Source organism: Delphinapterus leucas, chromosome 6 (genome assembly GCF_059928025.1).
Source record: "Delphinapterus leucas isolate spDelLeu-1000000601 "Yukka" chromosome 6, BTC_Dleu_Yukka2, whole genome shotgun sequence".
Classification (NCBI taxonomy): Eukaryota; Metazoa; Chordata; class Mammalia; order Artiodactyla; family Monodontidae; genus Delphinapterus; species Delphinapterus leucas.
Genome location: NC_143134.1, coordinates 96,362,189 through 96,389,207, shown reverse-complemented (window position 1 = coordinate 96,389,207; position 27,019 = coordinate 96,362,189). Strand labels below are relative to the sequence as shown.

The window sequence follows — 27,019 nt, the reverse complement described above, 5'->3', positions numbered from 1 at the left end:
CAGCCTGAGTGGGCCAGGCAATTGCCCACCACTCCTCTCCCACTCTTCCTGGAGAGTCCCTGCTGCCTGCCTCTCTTGACCTCCCTGGTCTCAGATGCACTGATCCTGTCTGGCCTCCACTTCTTCTCTGCCATGAGTCCCCGTATGTCCTACCAGTTCACTTTGGGGTTCCTCCTGTCTCCTTGGGTGTCAGAGTCCCCCACCAGCTGCCGGCAGGTGCCCTAGTTGTGGGGAGATGCTAACTCTGCATCTTCCCACACCACCATCTTGACTCCGCCTCCATTAACATGTTTTTTTTAATACTTCCCTTAGGGAAAAATAAGACAAAATATTTAGAATATCAGATGACATCAAGTAAGAAGGTGAAGACCTTGGAGAGATGACTAATTACGATTGTCTGCACTCAGATGGAAAAATGAAATACTCTTATTTCCATTTCTTGATTCTTTTCCCAAAAAGGCATTGGATGTCTCTTTTGCAATGCATTTTGTAAACTGACCCAATTTGCACATTACTTTTTGGGGGCTTTGTCTGTTTTATATCAATGTTTCATTCACAAAAGGACAATGACAGATTATTTTCACTTGTCCATCCATTCCTGGAGCTACAGGCAGATATATATTCCACTTTATGCTCTAGCAAATGAAATAAAGATACAGTGAAACGGCATATGCAGAGCATGTTACAGGAAATATATAATGCTAATAAAACTACATGTTTAGCAGAAATCAGACGACTGAGAGTTTTTATTTTGTTATTATTTTTCCTGGCAAAACTTATTGTTGCAAAACTAGGACAAACCTCAAACAAAGTGAATGAAATGATGCAAGTTTTATTGAATCTTGTCTAGCCAGTCAGGTCTAAAATATACTTTTTTGTTCTTCTAGGGAGGGATTCTGAGACACACTGAAGGAGTGTACACATTTTAAACTCTTTTTTTCAACTAGTAAATCTCAAATTTTATCTGTGGGCACAAAATAAAATTCATTCTTCATGAACTATCTCCACTACCACCTCTTCTGTGAAACCCTACCTGATTCTATTCTACTCCATGTAGTTCTATATTGCTGATCAGATAACCCAGCTTTTATTGAGAAAATTGAGATTCTAGGAATTTTTATTAGAAGCTGAAAAGCTTTCTGAGGACAGGTAAGAGAGAATGAAGGTACAGAAATTTGGTCTGAGTCGCTGGGCCAGTTTTGGATGGTAGAAAATAGAGTACATGATTCTGAATATGTCACAGCTTGCATGGATTCATAATTAAAACCTAGAGTGAGGATTAAAATACCTGAGTGAGAATGTTTAGGGAAAAAAAGTAGCTCTAAAATGAGAGCCTACTGTTTAACAGTATCGATACCAAGTTTTCATTAATGAAATAAATTCAGGATATAGAGCCCATGGTTCAGATATTCGTGTGCTCTACATCCAGCAACAAGAGGCTCAGATTTGATACTGCCTTCTCCTGACATCAGCAGAAACATGTAACCCTTTGCATGTTTCCCTCCCTCCCTCCCCTCCCTCTTTCTTTCTTTCTCTCTACCTTCCTTCATTCCTTTTTTGCTGATGAAAGAGAAACAAACCCAATTTGAATTATCATAGGAAAGTTAATCAAATGATCCCAGTGAAGAATTAAGTAATTGCAAGAAAGGCAGAAGTGAAGCTGGACACTTGCCGAAGAAGTTTAATGAGGCCAGAGATCTCTCTACATCTCTTCTGTCCTCCTCTTTATTATTACATCATTCTCTACTGCTGGAAATTGGAAATCTTCCACATGGCAGACAATATGCTGTTGAAATCTTTGGGGCCTCATCACCTATTTCTTGGAAAAAGCTGACCCTTGCTTAATCTAGTGTCAAGTTGTAAAATCCAGGTAGAACATTAACTTGAGTTGGTACCCAATGCCAAGCTAATCATGTAGATGGCGGTTGGGGTATGGGGAAATAGGGACGCTTTTAAGAATATGTAATCTTTCAGAACTCATGTTTAGTTCTGGGGGAGGAGCATTTCTTTGTGGAAGAGAATGTTTCCAAAATAAAAAGAAAGCGTTGATGAGCAGACACAAGAACCACCAGAGCAAGCACAAAACAGGCTGTGACATTTTTATCCTCAACACACAGGCTCTTAACTTCTGTCACTGGCTACCTCAAGACAAACATCTAGAACTTTTGTTGGCATTGGTATCAGCAGACATCAGTAACAGGGCTCATGCCTTTTGAATCATTATTGACAGGGCATAGCACCATGGTCAGCTAGATAAGAGGAGGAAACAGTACATGTTACTGCAGTTAACAAGAAGATTACTGGGACTTCCTGAACCACAAGGTAAGTGTTTTAGTGTAGATTAGATTCCCATGGAGCAGATGGTGATGAAGCCAGACAAATAGTTTTGGTAACATGACCCTATTTATACTTTAGGTTGCTATGGATTGGGAAATATGAACTTTGTATCTTTATAGGCTATATGGATGTCTCCTCTGTCAGATGTGGATCCTAGCACTGTGCATAGGTAGTCAAAAAGGGGAATATAGTGCTGTATTGTTGTATGGATTATACCCACCTCAAGTTGTCGATTTCTTACATACCTGTCTTCCTCCTGTGTCTTTTAAAAGTAGTTTAGGGACTTCCCTGGTGGTTCAGTGGCTAAGAATCCTCCTGCCAATGCAGGGGACACGGGTTCAATCCCTGGTCCAGGATGATCCCACATGCCACAGAGCAACTAAGCCTGTGCACCACAACTACTGAGCCTGGGCTCTAGAGCCCGTGAGCCACAACTCCTGAGCCTGCATGCCACAACTACTGAAGCCCGTGCGCCTAGAGCTTGTGCTCCGCAACAAGAGTAGCCACCGCAATGAGAAGCCTACACACTGCAATGAAGAGTAGCCCCCGCTCGCCAAGACTAGAAAGCCCGTGCGCAGCAACGAGGACCCAACGCAGCAAAATCTTTTAAAATTTTTTTAAAAATTAAAAACAAAAAGTAGTTTAGCCATTCAATTGTAGAATGAAGTCATGGACTGAGTCAGTTCAAAACATGAGTACATAGCTACACAGGAATAGTGACTGGAGGTAATGGTTAGCTGATTACGAATGTTTAAATTGTCATAAAATTCTCAGGTACAAATCCAGCACCTACAGTACTGTTGGGAGAAAGCACTATAGCAGAGAATAAAGGTGGGATCAGTACTTGAGATTTAAGAAGTTATGTGCATGAGTCCATTCTCACCATGACCCAATTTGGAGGCTGGGACATTGGATTGGACAGCATCTTGAAAAGGTATGTGTCTGGGCACGGCAGAACATATAGTCTTAGAGAGGGTAATTAGAGCAGCAGGCAGTATATAGCTGGAAATTATTCAGCTTAGAGTACTTAGCTTGAAATTAGGAGGAAGGACTAGGGCAGAACTTTAGCCTCGTAATTAATGCAACAAAAGGAAAAGCGAGCTTTGACTTAGAGGACAAATAAGATCTCAGGGGTTACCTGGGGGGACATTCATCCTAAATTTCATTGCTAGTGAAGATATCTAAAGAGCAATGTGGTAAGCCAGCAACCTTGGCTGGCACATTGAATTCTGACTCTCAGTGAGTGTTAAATCCAAGCTACAACAGAGCAGACCAGGAAAGGGATGGTGGGAGATTGAGGGTACTGATCTACTTCTTACATACTTCAGGATTAGCACAGAAATTGCAACAGGAAAGAGTCTGCAGGCAAGTGGGGACACCAGTATATTGAGCGATGAAGACCTGATACAGATGCAGAGAAAAACAAGACAAGATTGACAGATAACCTTTTGAATCGAAAGGAAGCTGTTGTTTAATGCTGTAGTCTCCTTCTTAAATTTTTAATTGCTTCATAGGAATGAATTCAAACATTGCTCAATAACTATTTGGTGATTAGATTGTAGAGGATGAACATGATCTAATTCTATAGGGCTATATAGGCATGCGGTTTGAAGAGATGAGTTTTGATATGTGAATCTTTTATAGAAGATTTACATTAGATTCTAGGAGATCAGAGTTTACTTTCCCCTTAGAGTAACAGGTTGCTGTCGCTTTTACTGCAGTGTTGTCCTGGAAGCAGGCAACCAGAAGCACTCAGAAACATGTGGTGCCATTTGTGGGCAGCTCCCCTTGGTGTGGTGCAAGAGTTGTATTCAATCAAACTGTCAGAATGATGACAGCTGCGAGAAGGGCCCATAAAGCTATTCATTAAGCTCTGAAACAGCTAGCACTTTACTTGTCTGGAGTTATTTATTAGTGGTTGATGATAATACAGTTGAACAAGGCAGAGGCTTATGAGGCATCTTGGCTCTCTATTTTGGTGAGAAGGTCATTTTGAAAGGGAGAACTTTAAGTTCTTTCGTATATTCAAGTCTACCCTTTTATTAATATGGTACAACAATAAAATAGAAAAAAAGCATTTTTAGAAGGAGTGTAGGCTGCACTGTTATAAAAACTTGGATTCTGTATCAGTCAGAGTTCAGTCAGAAAAGCAGAAGCAACAGACTATATACAGCATTACAACACAACGAGAAGAACTGATAGAAACACATCTTAAACCTTGCTACTAATTAGGTGTATCTTTGGGCAAAGAACTTAAAATCTTCATCCTGAGTCATCATCTGTAAATACTGAGATTTGGCAAGGTATTTTTTTAAACGTTTCTTTTCTGTTTTAGCTATATGTGATTCTCTGTGTGTATTAACTTTATCTTTCCACCAGGGTTGTGAAATCCCTGTAGGTCAGGCACCCTGACAAATTCTTCTAAATCTTTTTCAGAATGTAGAATATTCAGCATAGACTAGCTACATACTAGAAAAAGAGATCCTTGAATAGAGATTTATAGAAGAATAATTTATGGATACATCTACTCTCAGTTTATTGTGCCATTATTATGTAGATAATTAGTAAACAGGACTTGATTAGATGTAATATTTTAAAATATGTTCTGAATGGCTATAATATAGGTTTCTTGGAGAATCTTGCTTCTGTTGGCATGTTTTAAGCCAAAAACCATTATACCTAGAAACTTGATTTTAAGTCCAGGTCAGTTTGAATTTCCATTTTTTAAATATATGAAATCTATGACCCAAGCTTCTAAGGTTTTAATTTAAAAAATCTTATCATCTTCAAATTTGGTTTTATCTAGTGAGAATAAAATATTGTGTATTTCTTTTAGCTAATAGCCATCTGCTACAGAAACATTCAAAAGTCAGCTCATCAGAATTTAAAAGGACTTCCTGAACAGAAGTTCACTGAAATTTAAGAAACTTTAATGGAACTTCTGTTACAAAATGATGCTGTTTTGGCTTTAGGCTAATCCCCCAAACACACCTACAAATTCATCTCCCCAAACGTCTGCCACAGAGAAGGAACTGGATCAGTTTTACAATTTTTATGGCAAAGGTTAAAATAAGTAATTTCCACAACAGCTGTCGACACACAGTCTGTCTTTGGAAGCTACTTTCCCTAGAGAATTTTATTTCTTCAAATGTCATAATTAGAATTTCATCTCTAGTGACTACTCAAGGAAATCTGGCAGCAGGAGACAGCATGGGTCACATTTTAATTATGAATGCATCCTTCCTGTCTGACGGCCAGGAGCTTGTTGCTAGTCACGTCACAGGAACCTCTATGAACTGTGAATAATTAAGTGTACTTTTCAGTGGATAGCAGTTGTTTTCTTAAAATTCAGCAAGATTTATCAGAGCATTACCAGATTTCTCTGTCCTACCAAAAACTGATGGGGTGCGAAGAAGTAGATTTCCGGGCAATTAGAGCAATGAGTTGTATTTATGTACTTGTATTATTTACGGTGGATGCATATCAACAGGAGGGCACTTTCATTCATTCATTTATTTATTTTCTTTCTTTCATTAAACACACGTTTATTGACTGTCTACTTTGGTATTGATCACTGAACTTACAGGTGGGGAAACAAACTTGAACAACACTATCTTTTTGCATAATAGAGATGTACCTGAATTTGGTCATAAATTGTTATTAAATGAGTGATATAGTAGAGTTATATACAAGGTGCTTTGAGGACACCAAGACAAAAGTAATTAATTCTGCTTAGAGAGATCGGGAAAGATAGGACAGGGAATGGGATATCTCAGCTAAGCTGTAAAGGAAAAGCAGGAAGGAGTTTGACAGACTGACAATGGAGGGGAGGGAATTCCTGACAAATGGAGCTGTGTCTGTAGAAAAAAGGATATTTGGAGGCATCCGTGGTCGGTTCAGTGAGGTGTTAAGGCAGAATGCTTTTGAATAAGTAGTAGAAGACAGGCATACAATACAGGATCAGGGTGTCTTTGAATGCAGGCAGAAATGTAGACATTATGGACAAGGTATTTATCTTCACAAAAGGGTTATAGGTTATACGTATGACAAGATATTGATTTCCTCAGCTCTCAGAACAGCCAGACAGGATTTCTGAATGTCTTTGTCCTTTTATCCCAATTGCCTGAGAAAGCTTTATGATTTGCCTTTTTATTAATGATGTGAAAAATGTTGGTACATCCGTACAATGAATTACGACTTAATAATACAATTCTAGAATAGGCAAAACTATAGTGATAGAAAGAAGATTGGCAGCTGCCAGGGCCCAGAGGTTGGGCAAAAGATACTGACTACAAAGAGGCATGGAGGCACTTTTTGGTGTGATGGAAATGACTATTTCATTGTCGTGGTGGTGGCTACAAGACTCATCAAAATATACACTTAAAATTGGTGAGTTTTGTTGTTTGTAAATTATAGTTCAATAAAGCTGACAAAAGTGAGGTACAGCAGAGACTTTGGACTGGAACGAATTAACTTCAAAGGTACTAAAGCCCTATAAGCCAGAAGCAAAAGCCTTCCCAATAAAAATGTCTAGGATGAGGTCACTAAATGGATCTCCTCAAGCACCTAAAGATTGAAAACCATGTTAGCTGACACTGAGCAGGATAAGAAATTGGTGGGGTTGGGGGGGTGGGGGTGGAGGAAGGAGTGTTTTTTTTCTCCTTAAATGTAAATTTGGGACTTTACAAGTACAATGATAAATAATAATTTTTATAAAGCACTTCTTAGCTGTCAGAGATATCTTTAAAAGCTTTATAAATATTAATTAACTTAATTCTCACAACAATTTTGTGAGTAAATATTATTATTCCCATTGGTCAGATGAGAAAACTGAGGCAAACGGAGGTTAGTTAAATTTCCCAGGATCACAAACCTAGTTAGTATAAGAACTGAGATTTGAAGTCAGGCAGTCTGGTTCAGGGTCTGTGCACTTTAACCACAGAGGCATTATATTTGAATTTAAATGTTCCCAGAAACTTAATAATGAGAGGAGTTTATATTCAACCTTGGGACATCTTAATGTTGTTATATTTTATTATTGGAGTATATTGTCATTTTATATCACTGCAGAGCCTGATAACTTTTATAAGACAGTGTGGCTGGACATAATTAGAGTAGAGAGTGAATTTTCAGCTTCAAATACAGCATGATATTGAAGTTAATTATTATGTTCTCATCCATTTTAGTGCCTTCTGGGAGGCAAAATCTATACTGGCCATAAGAGGTACAAAGAATATCCACAAAAGAGCAGTGGTTGATACTGGAGAATTGGCTACATGAAGGTGGAAACAAGGCTTTCCTTATCCCTACCAAGGAAGATAGCCAGTCATGTATGATCGCAGGTTTCATGAATAAACTCAATAGATTAGATGAAGAAAAATCACTGAAGAGTTTTAGGGGGATGTACTATAATATATTATACATATTTTCCATGTGTTGGGACCTGTACTGAAGAAACTTTTCTGGAACAAGCTATTAGATTATTGGGTGACACCAATGGTCCAAATTTCCCAACTGAGTGGAGAGTATTTTTAAGCACTGGGAATCTGGTCTCTCTTCTTCATTTTAAAATTTTGTACCAGTACAAGGAAGAAATCCTCAGTAGTTATGTCTGCCCTGAAAGCCAAACTTTTCCTCAGTTAAGGTGTCCCAAGGTCTAGTCTGGGAGAGTGAGCAGAGAGCATTAGTAAGTCAATCTGGTCATACCCTTTAGTCACAACCTCTAATCTAGCCTTTATCAGTAATAAAACTCCTATTTTGATATCCAAATGTCTTAGTTTTGTGTCTACTTCTCAACTGGTTTGAAATTAGATGGTGAAGAAAGGGGTGTTATTAAAGGACCTAAACAACAGTCAACAGTGCTGATGCTATTTTTTTTTTTTTTTCTGATTCACAGTGAAGGCAGAAGGAAGGGGCAATATTGGAAATAGGGGCCATATGAAGATCAGGACAATACCAACACGGGTAAGAAAAATAGAGCAAAACTAGCAAAACCAAAGCCTCTCAGTCTCTCACTGTCCTTCACCCATTGCACATAACTTTCTTCTGCTTTTCTTCCTACCATGGCCAACACACACACATTACCTCCCAACCCACCCCATCCCACCAAACAACAGCAACAAGACCTTCTGTGTACCAATAATTTTCCCATAGTTTTTGTGTTTGTTTTATTAAAGCCTGGTGCCCAAAGGCCACCAAGAGCACACTTGTAGTCAAAAACGTTTAGGTTTACTAACTTGCTGTAGCAAGGAAAACTGAATCCTACAGGAATAATAATCCTAGTGAGATGGAACTAGGATAGTTTTGTATAGAGTTTGGGTTTACACTGGGTGATTTAAGGGTCTGTTTTTGACTAGATTTTCAAAAAGGAGGCTATTTGGTCACTGAATATATTAATAATTTAAATTTTGGAGGTGGGAGAAATAAAGCAGTGCTGTCACTGGTAAAGAAGCGTTAGTCACCCACATTAGGTTTGAGATGAGAAGGTGGTTGCACAGGGTCCTTGTTTTTGTCTTGTTCCATCAGGATCACAAAATAACCTCATCTGCTGCATATATTCTGTGAAATTGTCCATGTTCAGGAAGGAACACTACAACCTGGCTGTTGGTTGCCAGGCCAGCTAACAGTTGTCAGCTATCACAGATCATTTTGGGTTTTTTTCTCCTTCTTTCTCAGTTTCTTGCATCCATCTACTCACCACTCTGTCTGAGGCAGCTTGAAAGTTTATTTTCAGAAGAGAAAAAAAACCAATTTGTGTTAGTTACCATCTTATCAACCATGACTGAATTTTGGAGAAGAAATCCTGAGAGAAAGAAAGAGAAAAATATTTACCTTTTAACAAACCATTTATGCATAAAAATGGAAGTGTTAGTGACTGTGTGTGTGCATGTGACTAATCTATCAGAAGTACAAATTCCATTCATGCAAGTGTTTATAGCTGCATTACAGTTATAGCCACTAATAAGACCAAGTTATTTGATGTAAACAAACATATTACCAAAGTTTCATATATATATATATATATAGTTTGGTTGTGTTAAGCTGGCTGTAATTATGCTTTTAAAGACATAAAAAAATAATGCAAGGAAAAGGTTATATGAAAGATATCAGTAGATTGAGATATTTTAATTCACTTTTTCATAGATGGAATATTAACAGTTGAGGAAAGTATTATACTGCACGCATAATATAGCTAATCCTCAAATGAAAATTTCATTAGGCTTATTTCTAATAGCAGATTGAGAGCACTGGGGATTTGCTTTGTATACATAAACCTAATGTCAAATTTTCAGTATTTCACTAATTCTCTTTAAAGAAAATTAAATTTTTTAAAATATAAATTCCTTTATAATGTTGGCTTTCTGGTTTGGACTCTTTATTTATCTATTTTTAAAGTATATTATGTTATTTGCTTTACCTATATGTTACCTATAGAAATAGTTATGGATGTGACCTGCTTCTTAAAAGTGCATTTTGGCCATTTTCTCGCTTTCTCATGCATTAATTCATCTATATATGAATGCCTATCTATCTATGAATGGATATTACAGGGAAAGAGCCAATGGTGAAGGAACTTCTCAATTTTCACTACATTTGATCAGGATAAGTGTTTTCTTTCTCCATGCAATTTTTTTCATTCAAAGACCCTGAACTGCCCCCTCTGAACAATGCTGTCTTTATTTCTCAATTCATCTCATCTAAATAAATGAGTCATGGAAACCACTATGGAAGAATTGGTGGAAATGGTGGATAAAAGGAAGGCAATGAAAAAAGAAGACTAATATCAGAGTCTTTTTCCTTGTTGTGTCCAGGCACAATTGTGACTAGGAAATAATCTATTGAAATATACAAACTGAAGCTTCTGAGCCTCTTTTTCCATTTGAAATGACCAAAATTGGTGGATTACTATGAACTGAACTCCAGACGTTATTTTTATTTAACCAGATATTCCATTAATGTCCACTTTATGTTTCAGAATCCAATTCAGGGTACCACGTTGCATGTTTTCCCAGTCTCCTCTATTATATGAGAGTTTCTCTCTTTCCCAGTTTTCGTGACCTTCACAGTCTTGAAGCTTAGTAGCATCTAGTTGAATGTCCCCTAGTCTGTATTTGTCTAATATTTTTTTCATGATTAGACTTGAGTTAAGAATTTGGGAAAAAATACCCCAGAGATGTAGTGTTCTTCTATATATGATATCAGGGAGTACATATCTGTGTGACTTCACTGATGATGTCAACCTTGATGACTTGGTTAAATCATCAAGTATTTGTGTTTGTCAGGTTTCTCCAATGAAAAGTTGTTATTTCTTCTTTCTCTATTCTGTTCTTTTGGAAGAGAGCCATCTTTTGGAAATCTAGACCACCCTTGGGAGGAAGGGTGAGATTTAAGTTCCACTTTTGGAGGAGGGAATATCTATTGATACATATATTATTATTATTTTATTATTATTTTTGGTTGCATTTGGTCCTCGTTGCTGCACACCGCCTTTCTCTAGTTGCGGCAAGTGGGGGCCCCTCTTCTTTGCGGTGTGAGCGGGCTTCTCAGTGCAGTGGCTTTTCTTGTTGCGGAGCATGGGTTCTAAGTGTGCAGGCTTCAGTAGTTGTGGCGTGTGGGCTCAGTAGTCGTGGTCACAGGCTCTAGAGCGCAGGCTCAGTAGTTGTGGCCCACGGGCTTAGTTGCTCTGCGGCATGTGGGATCTTCCTGGACCAGGGATCGGACCCGTGTCCCCTGCATTGGCAGGCAGATTCTTAACCACTGTGCCACCAGGGAACTCCCACATATATTATTTTGGAATTCTTTTGTAAGGAAGATTCATCTCTTCTCCATTTATTTATTTATTCAATCATTTGTTTATGTCATATAGATTCATAGATATTTATTTTATATTTTGTGCTATAATCCAACATTATATTGTTTATTTCATTACTAATTATGCCATTTTGGCCATTAGGTGCTCTTCCAGGTTGGATCCTGTATTCCTGTGATATGTCTCTATTCTTTTTTTATTTTGAGCCCTTCTCGTACAACAAGATGACCTACACCCATCTTTTATTTTCCCTGGGCCAGTCCTAGAATTGGCTATTTTTCCAAGCAAACCTATTTCCATTTTATTGGGGAATGGAATCTGGAAGCCAACATATGGACATTGGGAATGTTCTTTGTTACTGGCATCAATTTAGGCTTCTCAGCTTACCAAGTTAGATAATTTATATTATTCATTTTGTTTGGTAAAAATTGAAATTATACTTCAGATAATCTTGTGTAAACTTTTACTGCAGCTAAATCTTACCTACTCACTTTTAAATATAATACATTCATATGATCTAAAAGTCAAATCTCTTTTGTCAGCCACACATATCATCTCCCTTAAAGACAACCAATGTTATAATATCTTGTATTTGCTCCCAGTGGTATTCTATGAATAAACGTGTATGTATTCTTCCCCTAATATACTTGCATACAAAGGCAGCATACTATACATACTGTCCTGTGCCTTGATTTTTTTTCCACCCAACAATATATCTTAGAGAGTTTGGCAGATCTGTTTATGAAGAGCTTCCTCAGCCTTTTTAATGGCTACATTGATAGTCATTGTATGGATATATGTACAATAATTTATTTAAGTAATCTTCTATTAATAAATATTTATATTGCTTCTATTCTTTTATTATTATAATCAATGCTGCAATATAAAATTTTGTACATACATAATTTCTTACATGGCTGAAAATATCTGTAGAATAAATTCTTTTTTTTTTAACATTTTAAGGTATGTTTTTTTTATTTTTATGAGCAGAAATAATTATTTTTAAAATGGAATCATGATATAATACTTTTTTATAATCTGCTTTTTTCATGAGCTTCCTGATCTTATTAAGTATTTTAGGATACATTTTTTAGAAACAAAATTATTAGGTCAAATGGTATTTATACTTATCATCTTAATAGATATTATTATTTTCTACAAATGTTTAACAATTTATGTGCTTTCAATGATCTTTGGAGAATTTCTGTTTCTTCACACTCTCACTAATACATTAGTATACTTCCAAAATTTTTATTTTTGCCAACCTGAAAAATTGCATCTCAGTGTAGTTTTTATTTACATTTCTCTTAATATAAATAAGCTTAAACTTTTTTTTATCATGTTTAAGATTGAAGGGGAGCAGAATTTGCACCCCCCAAAATGCCTCTTTGATATAAGATTATTTTGGGTTGGTTATTTTTACAGAAGTGCAGATCCACAAGAAGCTCTGAAAATCAATTAAAAGTTACCCTTTTGTAAGAGAAATTTATATTTATAATGGAAAACTCCTTTTGTGTGGGTATCTCCCTCTCTGTACCAAGAAGAGGAGAATGACTAAATCTTTAGAAACTTATCAATGGAGAAGGCAAAGACATATCTGCATAACAACCCATAGCCTTGTTTACTGTGCTTTTCTTGATAACCTCCCATAACTGGCTACCCCCCACCAACATCTTCTTTTGTCTTTAGCTGGAGATGGTATTTAAGGTGGTGGTTTGGGCCATTTCTGGGAGTACAGATGGTATACATGTTAATAAACTTCTGTTTGTTTTTCTCCTGCTAATCTGTCTTTTATTACAAGAGTGGGGGTCTCAGTTGTAAAAATTTAATAAACAAAAACCTCAGTTAATTAGAGTTGGGAGACCAGAAAGGGGAGCTCCCATGCATTGTGATGACAGCAGAGCCCAACAGGAAGAAGACAGACTCCTCTTCATTTGTGGCAAGAACTCAGCTAATGAAAAGCCACAGGCTCTTTGTGGACTGCAGCCCTCCCAACTTCCTTTTCCCTTCATAAAGGTGTTCTCCTCCCCTTGCAGGAACTTGTACATGGCTTGGTATGTTTGCAGACCCCAAATTCTCTGCTGATCCAGAATTAAGCCCATTTTTTTTCTGGAGAAATATCTGGCAGTCTTTTTGTTTTATATCAACATCTCAGTGGCCTGTACAGGGACTAGAGGAGCTCCGGGGCTCTTGAGCAAAACAGGTGAGGTACCCACAATGGAGCCTATTGTTGTTCTCTGCTTCTGTCACTAACCCTGGAGTTTGAAGGTACGTCTTCTTCTGGATCTGAGATTATGCCCTTTTTGTGTTTGAAAACAAAAAAGTCTCCAGGCTTTATTCAGGATCTATTTAAAGGCTTCATCTTTTGGTTAAGGCCTTATTCTCTATGACAGTATTCGTTGGCACTTTGGTCTGATTTTGAGATCAGACAGTTTTAATGAAGCTGACTAACCTCGACCCATTCCTTAGGAAGAGGGGTTGTTTCTTTGAAACGGTGCTGGGTTTTTCAGCCTTCAGCTGATGTCTTTGGAAGGGCTGTCTTCTGGAGACTGGCTAAAAAAAAGGCTTTGGCCTGACTCTTCTGGGACCAAGCTATCCTCTTAAGACTGGGTGGGATTGGCTTGCAAGCTGTTTGAATTGAGGTACTTGTGCTGTAAGCTGTTTAAACTGTTTGAAAATTGTTCTTTACTCTAGGGGAAAATCCTCTAAAAAGTGGGATCCCCGTTATGGAAATATTTTGAGGCTGTCCCCCATAGCGTCTCTGGTGGATTTGATTTTATGTTTAAAAATCAAGGTTCTTTCTCATGCTCATTTCTAACAAAACAGACCAAACTGACCAAAGGCTATTTAGAATATCAATGGCCATTATGGGGACTTCTGAAATTCCCAGACTAATTTCCCTAAAACTGAATTGGACTATAATAGCTCAAAAACTTCCAAAACTGAGTGCAATGCTTATTTTGATTGGTATTTTGAAGCTTCCCAAAGTTACCAGCAGTTTAAAATTGCCTCTCTGCACAGTAAGATTTTAAGATTAATTAAGGCAAACAAATGATTGAAGAAAGATAAAATGGCTCCTGCAGCCTCAGGCTCTGCCTCTGATGCTCTCTTGTCTCTCCCTTGGTTCCTTGTAGCCTGATTCTGCCTCCCGCACCATCTTCCTATTTCTTGTCTGTGTAGCCCACGTCGCCACTAGACCCTCAGTTCCTCCACAAAAATTTTATTGCCAAACTCCCCCTTTTCTCCCAAACTCTCCCCACTCCATTTTCCTCTGAATTGTCAGAATCTGTCTCTTTAAAATTAAGCTTTCTGAGAATCCAGAGCTTAAACTCTTAATTTCTTATACTCCCTGTATTAAAGCTGAACTGTGAGCCATAGTCAAAGATTTTCCCACAGCACCCGACGATCCTCATAGATTTGGTGAGGAATTTAATATAGTCATTCAAACTCATCAACCTGGTTTCTCTGATGTATATCAGCTAGTTCATATGCTTGTGGCCAAAGGGTAGGCCCAGCATTGAATGAAAACCACTAATTGGGAAAGTCCTGAAAGGTCTCTAGAATTACAACCAGGAGACCAGCCCACTACCTTATTATATGATCAGGCTCAGGCAAACATAGCCAACTTCACTGAACAATTCCTAGGGATTTTCCAAAGCCTACTGATTGGAAGAAATTTCAGATTTGCACACGAATATCTGACAAACCTGTTCATGATTATAACAATCAACTTCAGATTATTTTTAAAGAAAATTCTGGTCTTGCTTAAGATGTTGATTCCACCTGAGTTTTTTTTCCACCTGAGTTGATTCCACCTATGTTTATTAATGAGCTGAACCAGGACATTTTCCGTCTAGTAAAAAGGACCAGCATGGAATGGGAAACTATGTCCACTCCAGATTTAGGCAGTCTGCAAACCAGCTCTCACACTCCAAATGAGTCACCTCAAAGACTGCCAATATTCTTAATCTTCAACTCCAGAAAATAAAGTTTCCTAAATGAAACCAAAATCCTCCTAGTTTCTGCTATTATTGCAAAGAGCCAAAACATTGGAAAAGAGATTATTACAAATTTCAGTACCTTACGCAACTTCTGCCCTCTAAATCAGTCTTTCCAATGTCCTCCCAATTCTCAATGACAGGGCTACTAAGACCTACAGGGATTCTTCTCAATCTTCCCTCTTAATTGGCTTGGAGAAACGTTCCTCAATATTGGGGGTAAATCTTCTCCCACATTCTTCATGCTCAACCTCACTACTATAAAATAGCCCCTGCCTTGGCATACTAAAACAGTTCAAATAGTGGGGATCTCTAATGTACCTCAAGACGTTTCTGTCTCTAAACCTACTCCCTTTTATTTAGGCTCTTTGAGAGATACACACCCTTTTCTCCTCAGTTCCTCTGTCCCATCCATTTATTAGGCTGAGACCCCTTAGAGAAGTATCATGCTGGACTTTCTCCAAACAGGAGGATATAAATCTAGAAATTGACAATATCAAAGTAACCTACCAAGTGAATTAAATGACCCTTCGACATCTTTTATTTGTTCTATCACCGATGGTACTAGAGCAGATTTTGGAAATACAGATCATTTGTCCCTATTGAATCAGCTACCACCTTCCTTATGGGCAAAATCTCCAACTGATGTTGGCAAAATTCACAGCGTACCTCCCATCAAGATTCTAACAGACCTCTCAAAAACCTCTTCTGAGAATTAATCAGTACACTATAAGTAAAGAAGCCCTTTGAGACATAAAGCCCGTAATAGAAGATTACAGGTTCAAGGCCTCACTACTCCTTGCACCTGTATCACTCCCATTTTAGCAGTGAGGAAACCTAATGGCCAATGTCGGAGGTTTGTCCAGGATTTCCAAGCAATAAACAACACTGTTATCCCTTGACACCCTGTTGTTCCTAACCTTCACACGTTACTAACATGCATTCCCACTGGAAGTAAACTGTTTACTGTAATTGATTTATACAGTGCATTATTCAGTACTCCAGTGGATGAAGCTAGCCAATACTGCTTTGCCTTCCCTTGGGAAACAATTCACCTGGACAGTAATGCCTCAGGGTTATACAGAAAGACCTTATTTTTCACCAATCCTGAAGGTTGATCTAGATGATAAAAAGTTCCCTAGGGTTTCTACATTGTTGCAATTTGTGGATAATTTGCTTTTTGCTTTCCTTCTCAATCAAGCCTCCTCATAGGAAAACAGCATCTACTTCTAAAGCTTTTAGCTTTAAAGTGACATAAGATCACCAAAGAAAAACTGAAGTTTTCCCTAACCCAGGTTTGATATTTGGGGCATATGATATCAGAACAAGAGCTATACCTAGATCCAGATAGACTTCATGGTGTCCTAAGTTTCCCAAAACCCCAAACTAAGCACCAACTGCAAAGCTTTTTCAGGCTAGTTGGTTATTGTCAAAATTGGATTCCAAATTTCTCTCTTATGGACAAACCTCTATATGTTTTACTCAACAATAACAACCCCAACTCAATTTTATGGGGAGAAGCAGACAACATAGCCTTCAAGTTTGATGAACCCAACTACCCTTGGGCAACCCAATTATCAGATTCCCTTTTTACTTTCTGTATATGAAAGGAAGGAAATGCTCCTGGGGTACTCACCCCAAAACACAGGGACCACCACTGACCCATAGGGTATAATAGCCAGCAACTGGACCCTGTGGCATGGAATTACCCCTTATCTTAGAGCCATTATGGCCAGTGCCCTCCTGGTGAAGGGTCACTGAGAAAGTTGTGGGATCCCCTTTAACCGTTTTTTACCTCTTGCATTAGAAGTTCACTTGTTTTCTCATCGCATTCAACATTTCTCAGCCAGCTGCTTCACCTCCTATGAAGTCCTTTTGTTAACTGCCCCTCACATAACTCTTACGCTGTAATAACCTTAACCCTGCTACTCTTCTCCCCTCCATCACTGACAAAGCACCTCATGACTGCTTAACACTGACAACCATCTCCCGACTATGGGATGATCTACAGGAAATTCCACTGGGTAAGGCTGATGTCTCATTATTCACTGATGGCTTTTAATTAAAAGGGGCAATGGCAAATATTGCGCTGGGCATGCAATTATAGGACCTTTTGAAGTTGTTGAGGCAACATCTTTACCTATAGCTACTCAGCCCAACTGGCTGAATTATACACTCTGACAAGGGTTTGTACTTTGGCCAAGGTCAAAACTGCAAATATTTTTACTGATATTAGATATGCTTTTGGCATAGCTCATGATTTTAGAATAGTGTGGAAGCAATGTGGCTTCCTTAATCCCAGAGGAAATAAAATTTAAAATGGCTCCTATGTTCCAGAATTATTGAAAGAAATACTTTTACCTGCCTCTGTAGCTATTATTAAGATTCCAGGGCATTCTAAATTTGACCTTCTGGAAGCTAAAGGAAATCATCATGTTGATATTTCTTCACGGAATGCCACTCTTGAAGGGACCAACAACAGCCAAACCTCTGCACGGTCCAAAGGGATATTTCCTCAAATGATAATTTAGAAAAACTGGCTAAAGAAGCCCAACAACTGATGTCAGAAAAGGAAAAAAAAAGATTGGAAATTCAACAATTGTTGGCTTGATAAAAAGAGAAAGCTCTGGTTTGGACCAAATAACAACCCAGTCCTACCAGAGACTCTAAAGTTCCCATTCCTCACCACTGCACATGCATTAAACCACTGGTCTACAGACGAAATGATAGTATTCACTTATCAACATTGGTGAGAAACATTAATAAGACCACAAAGAGTGCCCACCTCACTTGTCCTACTTGTCCAAAGTACAATCCAGGGAAGCCTGACTGTACCGTTCCTAGGCATTTTAAACTGCCTAATGGACAATTTGAGGTCTAGCAAGTGGATTTCATACAACTTTCTCCTCTATTGGATATAAATATATTTTAGTCATGGTATGCATGTTTTAACACTGTACTGATGACTTCCCTGGAAGAGAGGCTACTGCCTCTTCTGTGGCTAAAGTCCTTTAGGAAAAGATTATCCCTACCTGGGGAACTCCACTTGATCTTCACAGTGATTGAGGAACCTATTTTACTGGCCAGGTGCTTCAAGAGGTCTGTGTTATTTGGCTGATTCTACAACACTTCCACTGGGCTTACCATCTTTAATCCTCTAGTTTAGTCAAATGCACTAATGGTATTATTAAGACTTATACTCAGGACATGGAAGCAACCTAAATGCCCATGGACAGAGGAATGGATAAAGAACATGTGGTACACATATACAATGGAATATTACTCAGCCGTTAAAAATGAATGAAATAACGCCATTTGCAGCAACATGGGTGGACCTAGAGACTGTCATATTGAGTAAAGTAAGTCAGACAGAGAAAGATAAATATATGATATCGCTTATATGTGGAATCTAAAAAAATGGTACAAATGAACCTATTTACAAAACAGAAATGGAGCCACAGATGTAGAAAACAATCTTTTGGTTACTGGGGGAAGGGGGGGAGGGATGAACTGGGAGATTGGGATTGACATACATACACTACTATATATAAAATAGATAACAAATAAGAACCTACTGTATAGCACAGGGAACTCTATTCAATACTCTGTAATGACCTATATGGGAAAAGAATCTAAAAAACACTGGGTATATGTTTATGTATAACTGATTCACTCTGTTGTATAGCAGAAACTAACACAACATTGTAAATCAACTATAGTCCAATAAAAATTAAAAAATAAAAAAGACCCAACTGGAAAAACTTGTAGAGGCCCTCCAGATACCTTGGCCAAAAGCACTGCAGTTCATCCTTCTAAATCTCAGGTTCACTCCTTTTGGAACTCATAAAGTCTCACCCTTTGAGACAGTCACAGAATGCACAATGCACTTGGCTCCTGCTTCTTTTGACCCACAACTGAAAAAAGGAGAGATACTGCAATATTTCAAAGGCCTAATTGCTTCTATTAAAAATAACCATGCTTTGGTAGAGCCATCTTTTCACAGTGTGCCCTCAGGAGATATAGACTTTCAGCATTACACCTTTCAACCTGAAGATTTTGTCTATTGGAAAAGTTACCTCCAGAAGAACTCTCTTAAACCTCATTGGAAAGGCCCCTATCAAGTATTGCTAACCAAACCTTATGCTGCCAAACTCCAAGGAATAAACCCTTGGATTACATGACATGCTTCAAGGAAGTGCCAAACCTTGACTGGACCTGCACATCATCTGGTGTCCTGAAAGTAAAGATTTATCAGAATTGAAGCAGGCAACATCTGATAAGACAGCATTCCCGAAATATCCAGACCAGGCCTGTTGGAAGATTTTGCCAAAATTTTGATGATGACATACGCTTCAGATGACCTCATATGTCTATGATATTAATAACACATGAACTTTAGATAAAAAGTGCCCAAGATTTCTCCCTCCTACCCCTCCTTGTAACTTGCATGTGACCTCAATAGGTCTCCAATCTGTGCACTTTGCCTGTGATGTGAGACACTACACCCAGGAAAGGTCCTTCCTGACTCTGAGGGACAAAAAGCTGCTGAAACTAGAAAACCTAACTTTCAGAAAAAGATCTTGATCAAAAGGAGGAAATGTAAAAATTAATAAACAGAAATCTCTAATAGAGTTGAGAAACCAGAAGAGGGAGCTCTTATGCCCTGTGACAATAGCAGAGCCCAAAAGGAAGAAGAAAGACTCCTTTCCTGGCAAAGACTCAGCCAACGAAAAGCCATGGGCTCTTGGTTTGCTATAGCCCTCCTATCTTCCTTTCCCCTCTGTAAAAGTGTTCTCTTTCCCTTATCGTGTGGGGACTTGCACGTAACTCGCCATGGTTGCAGATCCCAAATTGCAATTCTCTGCTGATCCCAAATAAACCCATCCTTGCTGGAGAAATTCTGGCAGTCTATTTGTTTCAGGTCAACACGGCCAAAAACCTAGAAGATTAAAGAGAATATTGGTTTTCCTCTCTGAAAAGATGCATTTGTATATTTTCTTCCTTGAACATAACACATCTTTTGTCTTTTTTCTTGTAGGTTGTTTGTATCTTGTTGACATGAAGAAGTTATTTACACAAATGGAAAATTATCCCTGTGTCTAATAAAATCTGCAAATATTTTCCCCAGTTTGTCATTTTTGTTTTTGAAATGCTTATGTTGGGCTTTCCCATGGAGTAATTCTATTTTTTTGTATAAATTATTGAATTTTTATGTAATTAAATTTAAGGTTCTGAGTTTTATGTAATATTTCAAAAAGGCTTATCATTCTAAGATTACTTAATATTTTTCTCATGGCTTTTCTAGCATTTTTGTATTTTTGTTATTGGTTTCACAAAGTTTCGTAAATAAGTTTTGAAGTAAACAAACATAGAGTTTTTAAGACTTAATTTACAGTTTTTCATTGTGGGATGTACTATACTTTGTTTGAAAGTTCTCTCTTGCTGGACCCTTAGGTTTTCATTTTGCTTTGATTGGATTTTTGCAAAACTACAAATTTTAAAATTTTATAGCATGCTTAGTATATCCCAAATCATATTATCAGGGGGACTCTCAAAAGCATACTATCCAAGGTTCCCAATACTATTTATATACTTACAAATGTATATATAATCATATTCACTAGAACAAACATATTGATGAAAGTCCACTCTGTGCCAGATACTGTGTTGAACTCTGGAAGCAATATACAAAGAGGAATGCTAATACTGTAATCTTTATATTATATAGAATTAGGAGTGGGCCTATATCCTATTTTACCCCCCTAGCAGTAAAACAATTTACTTTTTGTGAATTTTAGAGAAGAACTAAACTAAGTAAATTCTTATACTTGCATCCCAGCATCAGTCAATGAAGGTGTTGTTTAGAAATTTCTGAGAATATATACATTTCTTTATTCATAACATATTATTTCCAGAAGCTAGCTATATAAAAAGTGTCAAACATGGTATTACCAATTACTAGCAGACATTATAGAGGTGACAAAAGATGGTGAATGGATTAAAAATTGCTTCAAGCTAGTGGCACAGATATGCAATATGCCACACTGGGATGATTAAAGGAAGAAGAGTGAAAGTAGGCCTTTCTTAACTAGACTTTGTATCAGGTGCTTTCATTGCTCATGCTTTCCCACAGTGGACCATATTCTAGATGTGTCTTCACTGACCCACCTGTCATCAAATTAAAAGCTCTATGTTTCAAAGGGCACTCAAGAAAGTAAAAAGACAACACACCCACTGGATGAAAATATTTGACAATTATATATCTGATAAAGGACTTGCATCAAAAATATGCAAAGAACAATTACAACTGAACGATAAAAAGACAGCACAATCAGAAATTGGGCAAAAGATTTCAATAGGCATTTCTCTAAATAAGATATACAATAGCCAATAAGTGCATGAAAAGATGCTAAACATTATTATTTGTTGGGACAAATATAAATCAAAACGACAGTAAGATAACACTTCACGCTCACCAGGACGGCTACAAATTTTTAAAAATTCAAAAAGAGACAATCACAAGTGTTGATTAGATGTGGCAAAATTGGAACCCTCATATTGCTGGTGGTACTGTAAAATGTTTTGAGCACTTTGGAGGAAAGTTTAGCAGTTCCTCAAAAATTTAAAGTTGGATTTACCACATGACTCAGCTTTTCTACTCTTCAGCATATACCCAAGAAAACTGAAAATATGTGTCCACAGAAAAACTTGTGCACAAATATTCACAGCAGCATTATTCATAATAGCCAAAAAGTGGAAACAACTCATATGCCTATGAACTGATGAACAGATAAACAAAACCGTAGAGACACAAGTAGATTAGTGATTGCCAGATGCTGGGGGAAGGGAGGAATCAGGAGTGACTGCTAACAGGTATGTTGTTTCTTTTTGGTCATGAAGATTTACTTCTATGTTTCGAGAGTCTAATAATTTCAGTTCCTACAAGCTTCTGCTTGAGATGGCCATTCAAGCTATATCCCCAACACGTTCTATGTTGCAGCAACAAGAAACTACCTTAATTGTAAGACTCAATTCCTGAAAATAGGTGTTTCTCAGTATTGGTATGTATGTTTAATTTGGTAAAATTTTTACTTTCCTCAAAAGCCATTATAAAACTATTAAAAATTATAATCAAAGACCACTTAAAATTTAAATGTATATATTTATATGTATACAGGTATGTGCATATAATATACAATACATATGCAATATATATGTGTGTACATGTATGTGTGTACACACATATATACTGGTCTGTTTTACCAGAGAGCCCTATTACACTATGTTTTTAGAGGAAAAAAGGATTTTAAGTTATTTTTAGTAGGCTTATATTCAACTGACTTAAGAGCAATTGGTTTTCTGAAGTGAGCTTTAATACAGTGCGACAACCATTATTACTATAAATGAAGGTTGCTGTCAGGGAAGATCAGCTAGTTGTCCTCAGTTATTCCACAGGATGGCATTAACTTATAGAATTCACTATGGTTCAAGTAGTCATGCTCGGTTCTACTTTTCCAGAAAAATCAGACTTGTACATTACAGTATGGAGAGAGTTCAGGAAGAAGAACTTACTCTAAAACAAGACCGTTTCACTGGACTTCTGCATAAATCCAGCCAAGGGACTTCAACAGACAGTCGTCTCCTCCATCAGTGCAATCTCTCTTGACCGAGAAATGTCTAAATATGTCCAGAGATTTCGTAGCTCGCAGCTGGTGAGGAAGAGGGGCAAGTTACGTTACTTATAATAATATAAATAAGTTATATTTAGGCAATTATGGGTGGCTAAGGGCTCTCTATATCTCACAGATACAGATATTCTATCTGTATTTATCCTCACCCACCCACCATTCCTCTCCAGAGCTGACTGAGCATTGACAACCCTTTCCCTTCACAAATGTTTAATGAGTGTTTATGTGTCAGCAATCTTTTGAGTATGGCATCATAGTGAAAAGTGCAAGCGTCTGCTCTATTGTAAATGGCAGGTAATACATAAACATGAAAAAAACAGGTAATGAAAATTATCTAAGAAATCAGGATGATATGATGCAGTGACTAGAAGGCATCATTACACTGGCCTTCCTCATTCCGTAGGTCTCAGTTGAGTACAGGTCCAATATAGACGTACTAACATTGACCATGGCAGTGTTAGCGTACTTTCTAGGGATGGCCCCAAACATATTCTTTTGCTGAAGCACTAACACTAGTAAAATTAGGGATATCACTCTTATATGCGACATTCAGGAAAGGTCTTCCAAATAAAAACTGCACTTATTTACTTATTTAATTGTTTGCTTATCTATGTGTTTATCTATCTATCTATATATGTTTATAGAGATAGATTTAAGTTTAAAGCTTTGGCAGTAGCAATTTTATACAAAAAAAGTAGCAAGCATATTAAAAAATAAATGCTTTTGTGGCAGGATTAGGAGATGATAGAGAAAAAAATCATTTTTCCTTCTCCAGGCCAACTATGCAAAATGAGTAGATTTCTTCTTTAACACCAACCTGCCCTTCTACCATTCAAGCTTGCAGTGGCCCTCTCTGATGATTACGTCGTGGAGTGACAGCATTGAGGGTGCTAAAATATATACCTCCAATAATAAACAATTCTATCACTATTTCAATATTTATTTCTTAGGATCTAGGACTGAGCTCTCCATCCAGAGGAGACAGAACTATCACTGGAATGTGTACTAGCTTCAGATCAAAGAGATTTGCTATTATCAAGGTCACCCAATTTCCAAATAACTGCTTGATTCTGGTGAAGCTTTGTGTATCAAATGGTACATTATCAGTATATAGTAAATCTGGTATAATTCCAGGGCCCACGAAATATTCTTTGCACAAGGACAGGTAACATGTTGAGTAAGCCTCGGATACCCACAGAATTTACACAAAATATGCTTACTGAGAGAATCAGGTTACACCATTTCCTGACACCTCTTTATGCAGTCAGCATGAAGATCAAAGTCTAAGTCTGTTTCCTTATCTCTCTTCTTCAGTGGTCTATTTTAAGTTTAATGAAGTATTTCTTGGCTTGCTCTATAATATAAGCTTTAACAATTCTAGCCATTTACGTACCTGATCCTGAAAATGATGTAAATTTTCAGCCTTACTGAAAAAATAATCATCAAAACAAAAAGTATATTAGTCTAAAGACTGGTGAGCTACGGCCTAAAAATTTTATCAGCATAGGGGTTTGAACAGCTGCTGTTATTTACACAAGGATGATTTTCTTCAGATAACTCAGCATACCTTTTATCTCTTAATTCTGTGATTATGACAGCAATAATACCTCCAATACCTGGATTTATTATACTGACTGGCTTTCCATAGGATTTATCACTATAAATGACTATTGCAATTGCATTGTGGAAAGTTGCCCAAGATGTTTTCATCTTAAATGTTCTATTTTCCCTCTGTAGGAAGGCAATTTATTTCTTGGAACTGCGTATGATTAACAATAAATGGTAATGTTTGAGGTTAATAGTCAGGAGCATAACCTACCTTGTGAATAGGTAGAGGATCTGAAATCTACCTTTTGACTTCCACCTTAAATGATGAAGACTGGGCCATAGAATAGAGCTACAATCAGTCTGGAATAGCTAAGGGATTTCTGAGGTGGCCTGACAGATACAATAACACCTGTTATGCTCCTTGTTATACTTCTGACTGGCATTGTTCACCCAGGCAGAAAAAAACAGCAGTTTAGTAGAAGGTGAAATGAACCATATTCTCTTTTGTCTTTTTGTTGATATATTCTTCTTTTATACATGTGAATATCATTCTCTACGCAGTACTATTTAAACATTTTACAAAAGACTGCAGTTTGGCCTAGGGACACTGCTGCCTTTAGTTGCCTCTTTGTATCCATCTAATATCATTCTTTTATTACACTGAACTTTTAACTTAATCATCAAAATGAGCTTGTGTTGCTATTGTCTACATAATGCAACCTCTATGACCTCCTCCGCAATACCATTTTATGCATTTCTTAAAGAATATACGGAAAAATCCAGAGGAGGGTGCAAACAGGAGGTAGTGATGGGGAGTTGGAGACTGAGACAACATCGTGTTTTCTTTGCTTGCTTGTTTTTAGGTTTCTGATATTAGCGCTATGAAAAAATAAACCTATGCTAAGAAAAGGAGGAACTTATGCCTGACATAATGCTTCCATGGATTACAAAGTATTCCTTTACATAAGATTTTTTTTAATGAAATAGTTTCCCTAGTACACCAGTTATTATTTTTATTTATTTTTGCAGTTTTTTTAACTGATGGAAAATTTACCTGCAATGAAATAAACAGAATTTAAGTGTACAAGTCAATGTGTTTTGACAAATATCTATACTAAAGCAATTAGCATCTCCATAAAAATGTATAACATATCCATCACTCCAGAAAGATCCTTTGTGCCCATTTTAGTCAACTCTCATCCACGTAGTCAACCATGTTTCTGATTTCTATTACCATATGTTATATAGTTCTTGAACTTTATATAAATGGAATCATACAGTATGCCCTCTTTTGTACCTTTTTCATTCAATGTAGTAATTTGAGATGCATCCATGTTGCAGGAAGTATCTGTAATTCACTTATATTTATTGCTAATTATTTTTCCATTATATGAATATAACACATTTGATTATCCTTATCTTCATGGGAAACATCTTGTGATTTTCATTTTTGGACTATTATGAATAAAGTTGCTATAAAATTTGTGTACAGGGCTTCCCTGGTGGTGCAGTGGTTGAGAGTCCACCTGCCGATGCAGGGGACACGGGTTCGTGCCCCGGTTTGGGAAGATCCCACGTGCCGCGGAGCGGCTGGGCCCGTGAGCCATGGCCGCTGAGCCTGCACATCCGGAGCCTGTGCTCCGTAACGGGAGAGGCCACAACAGTGAGAGGCCCACATACTGGGAAAAAAAAAAAAAAAATTTGTGTACAAGTTATTTGTATACATATGTATTTTTATTTCTCATGTATCCAGAATCTTGTAGTATAATATCCAAAATTTCCAGGAAACAAAGTACAACTTGAATGAGAGAAGACAATCAGCAGACACCAACATCAAGATGAATCAGATGTTGGAAGTATTTAGTACAAATTTTGAAGTAGCCATCATAAAAATGGTTCAAAAATCAGTTGAAAATTCACTTACAACAAATGATAAGGTAGAAAACATCATCAAATAAACAGAATTTATAAAAAAGAAAGAAATGGAAATTATATACCTAAAAACTATATAATGAAAACAAAATCTCACTGTATGGGCTCCACAGTAGAATGGAGATGACCTGTAGGAAATGACTCAGCCACACAGGGGGAATATAGCCCATATCTTAGGATCTGGGTATTGTTCTTGGCTGCTTCATATAATTGCTTCACTGTGCACAGCTTCATGCACTTTCTCATAAGCCATGAGGTGTTAGAATTTAATTAGCCCACAACTCTGTTGCATCTAGTGCCCCAGAATTGGCAAAGTACTTGGTCAGAGAACTCCAGTTATTTTTTATTTTTCCTCAGTACTGCCTTGGAGAGGGTCTGTTTCTGACTCTAGATATACCTTCTTCAAGAAGTCACATTGAGCTAGAATTTCCTTTAAAGTTTAAATAAAGTAATAAGCAAAAATAATTGCAGACAGGGATGCCCTCATTCCAATACTCAAGCAAAAAGTTGTGTGGCGTGGACAGCGTAACTTTGTTTTCTATATTATATGAAAAGAACTCTGCTCTAGCACTGGACCAGAAGCTGCATGTAGCACCAAACAATAAGCCTACCAACTTACCTGGTAGTACATATGAACCATATGCTAGTGTAGGGAAAATAGGCTCACTTTGGATCATTATATTAGGCATTGGGGTGGTGATGAATAT

General features: G+C 37.4%; 1 long non-coding RNA gene across 1 annotated transcript in view; it reads right to left on the bottom strand.

Annotated features, from left to right (window-relative positions):
• LOC111187976 (uncharacterized) overlaps positions 1-26,416 on the bottom strand; it is a 92,208-nt gene extending 65,792 nt beyond the window's left edge. Inside the window, exon 1 of the long non-coding RNA XR_002648330.2 lies at positions 22,717-26,416. This is a non-coding gene — a long non-coding RNA (uncharacterized LOC111187976). The remainder of the gene's footprint in view (positions 1-22,716) is intronic.
• Positions 26,417-27,019: the final 603 nt, after the last annotated feature.